Raw genomic sequence first — 12,646 nt, 5'->3', positions numbered from 1 at the left:
TTTTTGTTGATTTTGCGTTAGATTCAGCGATCGCGGAATTGAGGAAAACTATCTGACTATCCCAAAATATATGTTTTTAGTTGATGAAAGTTGCATTTTTAAAGCTTTATTGTTATTACAAAGGGTTTAGTATCACTTACATATTTATGTTGACATTAGTAGTTTAAATTAGTTATTTTATATTTTAAATTGTACTTACATTTATGTAACTCTGTTGTGTTTTGATATTATTGAAGTTAAACTAAATGAAAGGTAAACTAAATTTATAACTTGCAAAAAATACAATAATTTTGATCATTTTGCCACCAGAATATCCTTGTTTGCTGCTGAGTTCTGTTGGCTAAATATATAGACTAAATTATAATTATACTCAACAAAATGGACTGACAGATATGTATTTAGAGTTGTATTTGGAAGCTTTACCCCTTTGGCTGTCCTTCTACCAAACGGTTGACCATGCTTTTATAGTTTTAAACAATGACTGTTAAAGTCATTTTTAAAAAAATGACTGTTTTAAATATTGGTTTACACACACAGCATTGTTGGTTTACAAAAAATAAAAAATAAATAAAAATCAAAAAATCAAACAAACACCCCATTCGCACTAGTACACTTAATTTTGGTTTTATTGTAAAAACAACAAAAAACAAAACAAAAAACAAAAACAAGAAAACACGTTAAATGAGAATCTAAAATATGTTATAGCATACTTCCAAAAATTAATAAATTAATTAGACGACGTAGTGGCACAGTAGGTAGTGCTGCTGCCTCACAGCAAGAAGGTCGCTGGGTCGCTGGTTCGAACCTCTGCTCAGATGGCGTTTCTGTGAGGAGTTTGCATGTTCTCCCTGCGTTTGCGTGGGTTTGCTCCGGTTTCCCCCACAGTCCAAAGACATGTGGTACAGGTGAATTGGGTAGGCTAAATGGTCCATAGTGTGTGTGTGTGTGTGGATGTTTCCCAGAGATGAATGAATAAATTAATTAATTAGTATTAAAAATGTTTTAATTTGAATTTTTTTATTAATAAATTGGTCTTACACTTCATATTTTCAGATTTGACATAGTATATGTATTACAGTAAGTTCGGTACTTTTACCATAAACCGACATATCTACCATTTGGTAGAGGCTGATATTTTAGAAATTATGGGATGTGCTGAAAAAATCCATTATGTTAACTAGCAACATTAGGAGTTAATCTCAACCACAGTATGTGTTTTATGCAGTGTGTTTATTGTCATCCTTTTACTCCAGAGCTGAGTGATATGACATGATGCATAAACGTGCAATAAAAACATACATTTAGCAGTTTACATGTGTTTGGTACATCATTGCAAACATACAATTATAAATTGTGATTCTTGGGGTGGTATTGAATACATTTATAATCTGTATATCCAGCATTTTGCATTCTCACAAGCTTGTTCCCAAAACGGCTACATTTTAGTTTCCCTTTATTGCTCATTTTCAAAATAAAAGTCCTACATACTGTATATAGTAAGTTTAATACAATATTAGATAAACTTTATAAAAAAAAGGAAAAAAAAAAGAAAGTTATATTATTGTAATCTCACTGGGAAATTGTGGCCAATTAAACACAGCCTGGGGCATAGGCATTTAGGTTATGGTATCATCCAGGAACACACAAAGTTGATGATAAACACAATATTAGCCTTTAATAAAATTAAATCAGGCAATCTGTACAATCAGACAACACATACATAAACTAACAGAGACAACAGCTGAGCATGAACCGAGTTAAATTCAGAGAACTAAATGCACCAGGGAACAATTAAAGAGAAACAGAACAGGTGTGCAAACTAATCAAATAATTACATGAAGGGTAAACCACCAAAAGGAACAAGGAAGACACTTAACAATGCATCAAATTCATACAAACATGCATGCATGAATGACGGAAATGGTTTTAGTTTTATGATTTTGTTATTACCATTACCTTGTTTATAACAAAGAATGTGATTCTAATGCATGTATGCATGGATTAAATAAATGCATACATAAACACATAAATGCATTAATGAGTGAATACATACATGGATAGCAAAGACAATTGTGGAGGATTTAAAAAAAATGTGGTTCTTGCCCATTTTCTATATGTTTACCATTACAATATGGTTGGCTACTTGGCTTTCCTTTTAATTTGCTAAAGTTTTTTGAGCAATTGCTGGTGAAAGCTAGATTTGTTGTCTGCTGGACTAAGTGATTCAAGTCAAAATAGCCCACCCTAGTTATCCCTAGATATCACCAATGTAGCTCATTCAAATAAATCTATGGAATTTGTTTAAACATGTGGCAAATATTTATCCAGCCACTAGCTCACCTACATGCATATCAGATCCCCTCATCTTAATAAGCTGCATAGTTTGAGGTACAGTATGATTCATTTCTGTTTTTTAACCAAAGTTTGATTCAGTCCCAAACCCTAGCTTAGGCATTAGTGCAAGAATTAATTGCTAGTTATAAAAATACTATTGCTAAATCTCTCACTGGAGAGGCTGTCAACGATGCCAGATCTCCTCATTAACTAGTTACCAGCAGAACTGTGTCATCATTCGTATCCATTATTCAGCAACTTACAAACCTGATGACAATTATTAATGTATTGCACAACTCCAAAACAGCCCTGCATATTGCATCACATCTGAAACAACTCTCAAGGGTGAGTTGCTTGCATGCAAATGGAGGACTTCTCTAAGGGAAAACTGTGATTTGTAGGCACATCATGTGGTTACTTGTTGTGGCCATTGATTTGAATAAGGTTGTCAGTGGTTCAACTCATCATGCATCTCATCAATATTAATGTCATTGAATAATTAGTAACGATTTTGACTACTCCCACAACATTTGCCCCTCTCCATTATCCAAATTAAAAAATAGGCAACTTACCCTCTCAACGAACAGTGGAGGCCAATATGATGCACTGGGAAATTATTTAATTTCTTAATTAGACAGTAGTGATTTCCTAATTGTTTATAATTTAAAAAGCATGACAGTAAAACACGGAAGTGGTTTTGCATATATTAAAACGTGTTTGTTTGCCGTAAAAATTCGTAATAATGACAAAAAAATACTAATATGTGGATCTCCTTACTTCCGGGATCAGCAATACTGCCGTCGTGGCTGGTGTACCCCTTGGTTTCTAGTGTAGTCCAGAAAAATGTTCGTTCGAAGGGCTATTCACCTGTTCCCTTTAGCCCTACGCCTTCAAGCTAAAGAGAATTGGGACACCCCAACCCCTTGACGTGAATGCGCAAAATGAGGGCTAGGGGTGAGGGGAAGGGCTAAGGGGTAGAACTGGGATCGGGCCTAAGTTACCTTATTAGTTTTTAAACACTCCCCTTCCCCCAACAGTCACATCAGGGTTGTTTTCACACCTCTAATTTGAAAAAAGGCAGAAAAGTGGGTAATTCCAGCTTTGTTTAGGTGGCAGTGTCAAGTGGCGAAAGAGAGAAGGATGCGCATGAAAAGGGGAGTTTCAGGACTGATTTACACAGTGGCAACACAAACACAGATGAACTAGAGATAAACAGTGACTACATTGATATGGACATCAGTAATCAAATTATTTGGCTTAATGCGAATAAGACGTAAGGTGTTTACATGAGTTGCTTTTTGAATGTTCCTTCCATGATCCCGTTTTACATGTGGTTATAGATCATAATTTGATTAACGTCATTGCGTCACCATGCTATCCACATTTCCTCCTCCCTCCATGTCTCAATCTTAATTTGTGAACTTTGTGAACTGCAGTGTGTCAAACATACGCGGCGAAAATCCTACACGACGGTAATAGTTTCATTAAGGTGTTTACGTTTACATTCTTAGAGCAGCATTTACAGTGGATCTTTCAGTCTTTAAAATTGTAGTGATATTAACATACTGTAAGCTTAGTAACTAAATCATTTTGACTAAGGTATGTCTTTAAAAACTAAAAGAATACTGCTGACAATAATAACTAACTTTGCCATCTGAATAAAAATAAAAAACAATGACCACACACTACCAAATTCGTATAGACAGGACAATCAACACCAACTGGAACTGCATCTTTTTTTAAAAGGAGAGGAGTGGCAAATCCGGATTTCACAATTTCCAGATGCAAAAAGCCCTCGGGTAAATAATGTTCCTTACAAACATAGTTTTGTCACGTGTTAGCAGACTACTGTAATCCACAAATATGAGCCCACAAGCCAGTTGTGCTCTCATAGCAGGAAAATGGAAACAAACACAAGACTGATGACCCATGTCTCCGAACAATTCTTCTTCTTCCACTTGTTTTAATTACGGTTGGCAACACAATGTGGTGTATCTCTGCTGTCTGAACACTAACAGGTAAAAACAAATAAAGGTCTTCGAAGCTGTAACATGCATGTTAATGAAGATGAAGTTGCACCTCATTCACAATAGAGAGCGCTGATTGGAACCAAATCTTTCATATGAATGAATGAAAGATGTCACGTTGTACAAGCTGGTACAGGCAGCCAATCTGCACACTGGAATGTCAAAAAATGATTGCATGGCCATGACCCAACTTCAAAAAAAATTTTTAAACTGGAAGAACCAATTTGCTCTAAACAACGCAAAAACAACCAATTTTCACTTTTTGATTAAATATATGTGTTCTAATAGTGTTTTTAGCAATGTAGGACATATATATATGTCTGTCAACATCTCAAAAAATGTGTTTTGTTGTTTTGTGACCCTTGAAATAAGTAGTTTGGACAAACAGGAAACATATTTTTGATTGAATATTGTTCCATTATTTGAAGGAAAGAATTGATAAACAGTTCTTAATAGATTTTTTTCCCACAGTGAAAAATATTTGCAGAATGTAAACAGCTATAAAAAATATTTCGTACAATAGAAAGGATTGTTGTTCATGGAACCAGCAATGCGAATAAAAAACCCTTTATTTTCAAGAGTGCACTAAATGCTAAGCAAAGTCCAAGTCAACATGCATTGCGTGTGTATGATAATATCCGTGAATGGGCAAGAGCAAGCTTCTCTCAGCATGTCATGGTTGCAGTGAACAAAAGGCTCATTAGCATGGTCATGTTCTCTGGAGAGAGGCAGAAAGACAGAGACAGAGAAAGGGAGGGAGGAAACCTGTGGGAATACTGTCTTTTCTCTGAGGACTCTGCCTTGATGCAACGTCCTGACATCCCCTTCTTTCCAAAACCCCGCTCACCCCCACCACCGAAGACCAGATGACTTCAAACCCAGCACAGCAACCGGTCTAAAAATAAACCTTTACTCCAACAGACTTCTAATCATCATTAATTCATCTGAATGTATTCACGGTGTTCGTTAAATCCTAAAAGATCTGGTAATAATTTGCCATTTATGCTACATTTGGTCTTTTGTTCTCTTAACACTTAAGGCTTGACGATAATGGTAATTAAACTATAGTGTGGACTCGCCCACTCACTCCTCATTAAACCCTTTAAACTTCTAATCTGACTCAAATGTAGATCTTAGAAACTATTCCCATCCTAGCAGCATAGCTTTAGTTAAATAGCAGTTTATTATGGTTATGTAGTGCTCCAACAGACCTTTTATAGTTATGTAATCCACTATAACGGCTCTTTATAGGGCTTTTTACTACCAATTGTTTACGTAATCCAACAGACTGTCAGTACTTAGTTGTATAGCAATATTTAAAAAAAAAAACTATTTTAATGGCTATACTAGAAATTATATAGATATTTTTGTTAGATTTATATATATATATATATATATATATATATATATATATATATATATATATATATATATCTCTTCTATAACTGTTTATATATATATAGAGAGAGAGAGAGAGAGACAGACAGAGAGAGAGAGAGAGAGAGAGAGAGAGAGAGAGAGTGACATATGACAATTTTTCAGAATAAACTAATAAAGCAAAACCAATCAGTGGTGGGGAATAACAACAATTGTAGTGATCAATGTTGGGCAAGTTACTTAAAAAATGTAGTGAGCTAAGATATCAGCTATTCTACTTAAAAAATAGCTTAACTACACTGAAAGCTACCCTCTGGGCACTCGGTGAAGTCTAGATCAGATACCTGGTCGGCTGGAAGTGCGATATGCACATCAATATAGCAGCATTTTTTATGACAATGTACAACAATGATTAATATTTTTACAGTAATGTGGCGGTTGGGTTTAGGATTGGTGTGGGGGTAGGCGTTTATTGTGTATTTTTAATAGATAGCTTAAATAATACTCGGTACAACTAATGTTTTTGTGTTACTGTGATGGTTGGGTTTAGAGTTGGGGTGGGGGTAGACGTTAATAAAATACAATTGATGAAAAATTTAATAAATATTATAAATAATTCTCGCTAACTTCCGGCCGCAACCATATCTGATCTAGCAACAACCTGGGATGCAAGCTGAGCTAAAAACTACCTGGCAAAAGTATCTTAGCTACATCTAACCTATTTTTGCAGTTTTCATTTTTATATTAAAACAACTTAAATCCAAGTCAATCATATCTTAGTGGTCAATAAAACTGTCAATGAAACATATGAGGCATAAATGTTCAGTTCAATTATTACTGTAAATAATATGCTGTACCAAACAGAAAGAAATTATAGTTACACATTTAAAATACTATAGTAATTTATAAAGGTAAATATTGCAAGGTAAATAAAGATATTTGATTTAGAAAGTAGTTAAGAAACGTAGTTAAGCTAGTAGCATCACTACTTTTATCACTACTGCCCAACACTGATAACGACAGTAAAAATAACAGTAACAACAGCAACTAAAAATAATACAAATACAACAACCACAACAATTAAAAATAATATAAGTACAACCACTACAACAACAACAACAGCTACAGCTGCTCCTGCTTCTTCTACTGCTCCTGCTGCTACAATGATTACTACTACTACTGCTACTGCCACCACCACTGCCACCACCCCCGCTGCTACTGCTACTGCTTGCAGTACAGTAATCTAACAGCACATTTTGCATTTAAATGTAGCACTAGCAGTTTCCTGTATAAATATACCTTCATAAAAATATAGCACAATAGCAGTTCAGTCTAGTATAGAAATCCAGAAATTTAGCAATTGAACAGGCTAAAGCACTGGAAGCACTTTACGGTAAAGCAATCTAGCAGCACATTATGGCTAGCAGGTTTGTTACAGTCTCTCTCTTTATAGGAATTTTGTGAATGTTTCATCCAGCCGCACTTTTAAATGCTTAACAGTTTGTCATAGTTATGTAGCATACGCCTACTAACAAAAATGTTTAGCGGTTTAGCTATTGTTGGCTAGCAAACTAGCAGTTGTTCAGATGTTCTTGGTACTGCACTCTTATTGATTTAGCTGAATCGAGTATTTTTGTAAATATAGTGCAATAAATGTTCTTAATAGTAGGCTGTGTATACATCAGTAAATGTAGTGCACTAACATTTATATACAGTAGGCTCTATCTAGTGTATCTGTAAATGTAGCACACTAACTGTTCTTTACAGTAGGCTGTATCAAGATCACCTGTAAACATAGCACATTAACCATTCTTTACATAGACTTTATATAGTAAATTTATAAAGGTTGTAATGGGTTGTAAACTCTGCTTTAATAATTAATAATTAATTTAATTTTAGTTGTCTTTTATTTCTTTTGTTTGATTTCCAAAAGGAATCCTTTTTACAGTTTGTCAACAAGTTTTTAATGATTTATGAAGGAATTATAATGCCTTATTTCAATATACTGTATTTTCTGTCCATTGGCATCCCCTCCCTTGTGCCCCCTGGTGGCATTGTCTCAAACTGCTGTTAAACACATTTTCGTAATCCCTTTTCCCCGTGGCAGCGTCACACGCAGCGGTAGTGGCCATTTTGAACTATCACTCACTGTATGTACAGTAGGCTGTATCTAGTGTATCTCTGTAAATGTAGCACACTAACAGTTTTTTACAGTAGGCTGTAACTAGTGCATCTGTAAAAGTAGCACACAAACATTTATGTACACTAGGCTGTATCTAGTACATCTGCATATGTAGCATGCTATAGCAATCTAGTATATATTTAACCGAAATAGACTAGCAGTTTTTGTAGCAAGATCTCTGGTCGACCAGAGCTTCAACAAACCTTGTCGTCGTCTTGATGAACAGCCACAAAGCCAAGAAGAAGAGCAGAATCTACCCTGTGTCCAGTTGTTGTTCACAAGGCCATCTAAAGCACAGGCGGTTTTGCTTTCTCGAGATCGCTCGTGTGTGCATCTATAATTGAAATAACAAACTTCTTGAGCTGAAGCTAATAACGTGCATGTGATTATTGAAGTGCTTTTGACATCCGATCGTTTTAGAAATGAACATGCGAGAGTGAAGCCTGAAAAAAAAAACAAAGAAGCAAATGATTCTTTCAGCAACCTAAAACATAAACAAACTGTGATGTTTAACTATTTTCATCTCCTTCTGGACTATTATGAACTCGGAATCACGGAATTACTATCTAACAAAATGTTAATGTTATATGTGCTGGTGCAGATTAAAGATGTAGATGAGAGGTTTGCACTGACTGGGCTGTACTGTATGTTGCATGTTGTTTTTGAACCCAAATAAGGACTTAATGTAAGCTGTGTGTAGTTTTTCTGTAATTGGTAACATATCGGAGACTGTAAGGGGCTGTATGTGTTCTTATATGTTGTATTTATTTATTTATTTTATATAATCACAGACAATACAGTAGGCTATTTTGCATCATTGAGCTGAACATATAATCCCATCATGGTTATAGAAAGGTTAGTAATGAACATTTATACAGAATTATTTATGTCTATAAGGCATAATTATTTTGTGATTAGCGAGAATGACGTCGACTGAAACCTTCTGTCGTGCACCATGCCAACCATAGGTACCCTTTTGGCAGTGGAAACGCAAGTCTGATAAGGATGACTAGTACCGACCCTTACCTTACCATACAACTCAATGGAAACAAGCCATTGGTCTATATTCTGAGCCAAAGTGTAATTTTCCCATCAACACACTCCTGTTTACACAATATGGATGCACAATAGGCCAAAAATGTTATCATAATGTACACAAACTTTGAATTCATTTTTTCTATGGTGCTTTTCACAATATATATTGTTTCAAAACAGAGAATAGAGCTTGTTCAATCTCCACAGTATGCAAAACAAACAGCAACGGCACAGAAAAAAGATGGGAGGAACCAAGACTTACTGAGGAAATCCCACCTTTTTTCATCAGGCACACATCTAAACAATTCTACATACTGTATGGACCAGGAGGAAACAAACCGACTCTCCCATAATCAGATTTACAGTCAGATTAACACGCTAAGAGTGTGAAATACGTTTGTATGAATCACTTTAAAATCGTCATCTTTGTGTTTCACATAAAACACAGAACATTAGTAATGAGCGTTTGGCAAGGAGTTGTCTTTCATTGTGTAAAAACAAACCAAGTTTTTAGTCAAATAAATATCTGGTTTTATGCTTGAAGTGAAAAGAGAACAAAAATCTGAACAGAAATGCCATCAAATTATTGAGACTAAACATCCAATTCCAAAATGAACTAAATCAATTGAACTAAAATCTAAGCGGTCATTAAAGAGAGAGAGAAAAGAAAAGAAAGGCTGCCTAGCTGGCTGTGATCTCTGCAGCTTACCTTAGTAATTACCTTGCATTTCAGGTATAAAGTTTCACACATACATACTTGCTTATTAAACGTACAGAGGTCAACTCAGTGAGAGAGAGAGTGATATTATATGTGTGTGTGCCGTGTTTTATGCTAATTGTGCAAGAGATGGATGTGCAGTGCAGGTAACAACCTCCCTTGGGTACTACCCTTAAAATGGTGTGTGTTTGAGGGAAAGAGAGAGAGAGAGAGAGAGAGAGAGAGAGAAAGAGAGAGAGAGAGAGAGAGAGAGAGAGAGACTGCTTGAGTGTGTTGTCTCTGCTGCACGTATTCGAGTAAGAGTGTGGGAATATGGCGTTAGTGTGCTGTCATAAAGCTGATAAATGCTGACTGTGCTTCAGGTCCACCTTGCGCCTCACCACACACAAGCACGCACACACACTACAAGACAAACACGATTATACACAAAATAATAAAACATTATGAAATTATCACTAATATCTATTTGAAAAATTAAACAAAACAAAATGGTAGTACCATAGTATATATTCAAACCCATTGTAATGCCACAGTACATGTCGAAAAAACATGGTACATAGAAAACAATGGTAGTACCATTTACAAAATCTGAAAAACATGAAACAATTTGAAAAATTATAGTAGTACCATGTTACATGTCCGAAAACAGGACAAAACTCTGTTACATGTCAACAAAAAACAGGTAAATGATACATGTAAGAAATACATGATGGTAATACCATAGTACATGTCCAAAAACCCTTGAGAGTACCTAAGAACAGGTCCCAAAACTGGGTAAATCGATGGCGTATATCAAATCAACATAGTAGTACCATAGTATATGTCCAAAACCAAGGCAAAACCATAGTACATGTCCAAATAACATATTACATTTAAAACTAAATCAATGGAATACCACAGTACAGTGCATGTCTAAAATCTGAGTAATACTATGTTACATGTTCAAAACTATGGTACATTTTAAATTATCCATAGCAGTACCATGGTACATGTCCAAAAACAGGAGAAAACCTTGGTACAATACATGTGAACAAAACCAGGTAAATCAATCAATCAATCAAAGGCCTTTATTTCTCACATACACTTCCATGTAGTAAAATGCATTGTTGTCTCAACAGTACAAAAATATGTCCAAAAATACAAGGAAATACTATTATATGTGTCCAAAAAGAGTGTTATACCAATATAAAATGTAGTACATGTACAATATGCAGGGTAATGTTGTGCCAGCACCATCAACTTTCTTTGATACACTTTCATTAGTGTGTGTGTGTGTGTGTGTGTGTGTGTGTGTGTGTGTATCTGTATATGTGAGAAAATCAACACAGTGACCCTTCAACCCCCTCAGCTCTGTAAAACAAGAGTGAACTTTAAAAGCTGCAGAATCATTAGTATTCACACAATGTAACCCCTTCATTAATGTATAATATTATTTTGTTTCCAGTCATGCAGTGAAATCTGGTTATAGCATTAATTGTTAATCCATTCAGCTCGTTAAAACGCAGTTTAATTAACGATATAATCAGCGGAGCAGGGCACCAAAGTCTGATATTATTAAGCTTCTTAATTCTGTCGTCTCATTAAGATAACGTGTTGTTTTTAATCTAATTACAAAAGAGACCGGAGCCATCATTAAAACAGGAGAGCGGGAGAACGTGTGCGCTCTCGGGTCTGTTATTCGGGAGACTTCAGTCGTTCTGGCAGTGGAAGAAGCTCTTAACAAATGTTTGTGTTCAGGCTGATAAGTTAATTGAGATCTCAGTGTGATTTAGATGCTTCAAAATAAATAAATAAATAAATAAATAAGACGACGGTCACTTTGTTTTCAGCACTGAACAGAGTTGTACTGATTGATTTACCACTTTGTCAACAATATGAGCGAGTGACGTGATGCAACAGAGATTTCATTATAATTAATGAGCGTGTCCACAAACACATTTCTCATTTCAATTGTTTTCTGTTTTAACATGTTACGTTCATTACGCTCAGCCATTAAGTGTTACCAAAGGGGCTGCAAAAAATAATCAAACAAGCATTTATTTGAGGAGAACAAACATCTACAAATCATGTGAAGTTGTAAGGAAATACACTCACTGGCCACTTTATTAGGTACACTTTTCCAACTATTCATTGACGCAAATTTCTTCAACCAATCACATGGCAGCAACTCAATGGATTTAGGCATGTAGACATGGTCAAGACAAGCTGCTGCAGCTCAAACCGAGCATCAAAATGGGGAAAAAAGGTGATTTAAGTGACTTTGAACGTAGCATGGTTGTTGTTGCCAGACGGGCTGGTCTGAGTACTTCAGAAACTGCTGATCTACTGGGATTTTCATACACAACCATTTCTAGGGTTTACATAGAATGGTCCAAAAAAGAGAAAATATCCAGTGAGCGGCAGTTCTGTGGGAGCAAATACCTTGTTGATGCCAGAGGTCAGAGGAGAATGGCCAGACTGGTTCAAACTGATAGAAAGGCAACAATAACTCAAATAGCGACTCATTACAACCTAGGAATGCAGAAGAGCATCTCTGAATGCACAACACTTCAAACCTTAAGGCAGATGGGCAACAGCAGCAGAAGACCACACCGGGTGCCACTCCTGTCAGCTAAGAACAGGAAACTGAGGCTACAATTTGCACAAGCTTACCAACATTGGACAATGTTGCCTGGTCTGATGAGTCTCAATTTCTGTGTGACATTCAGGTGGTATGGTCAGAATTTGGTGTCAACAACAGCAAAGCATGGATCTATTCTGCCTTGTATCAAAGATTCAGGCTGGTGGTGGTGGTGTAATGGTGTGGGGGATGTTTTCTTGCCACACTTTTGGCACATTAGAATCAATTGAGCATTGTGTCAATGCCACAGCCTACCCGAGTATTGCTGCTGACCATGTCCATCCCTTTATGACCACAGTGTACCCATCTTCAAATCTGCAGCAACTGCGTGATGCTTTCATGTCAATATGGGC

At 35.9% G+C, this 12,646-nt stretch overlaps 1 protein-coding gene across 1 annotated transcript in view; it reads right to left on the bottom strand.

Annotated features, from left to right (window-relative positions):
• LOC147846472 (uncharacterized) overlaps nucleotides 1–12,229 on the bottom strand; it is a 563,173-nt gene extending 550,944 nt beyond the window's left edge. The window contains exon 1 of the mRNA XM_087241328.1: nucleotides 11,989–12,229. The gene's annotated coding sequence lies outside the window, so the exon portion shown is untranslated. The remainder of the gene's footprint in view (nucleotides 1–11,988) is intronic.
• Nucleotides 12,230–12,646: the final 417 nt, after the last annotated feature.

Source organism: Danio rerio, chromosome 2 (assembly GCF_052040795.2).
Source record: "Danio rerio strain M-AB ecotype USA chromosome 2, GRCz13ab, whole genome shotgun sequence".
Lineage (NCBI taxonomy): Eukaryota > Metazoa > Chordata > Actinopteri > Cypriniformes > Danionidae > Danio > Danio rerio.
The sequence above is the reverse complement of the archived record's forward strand: the minus strand, read 5'-3'. Positions and strand labels throughout refer to the sequence as shown.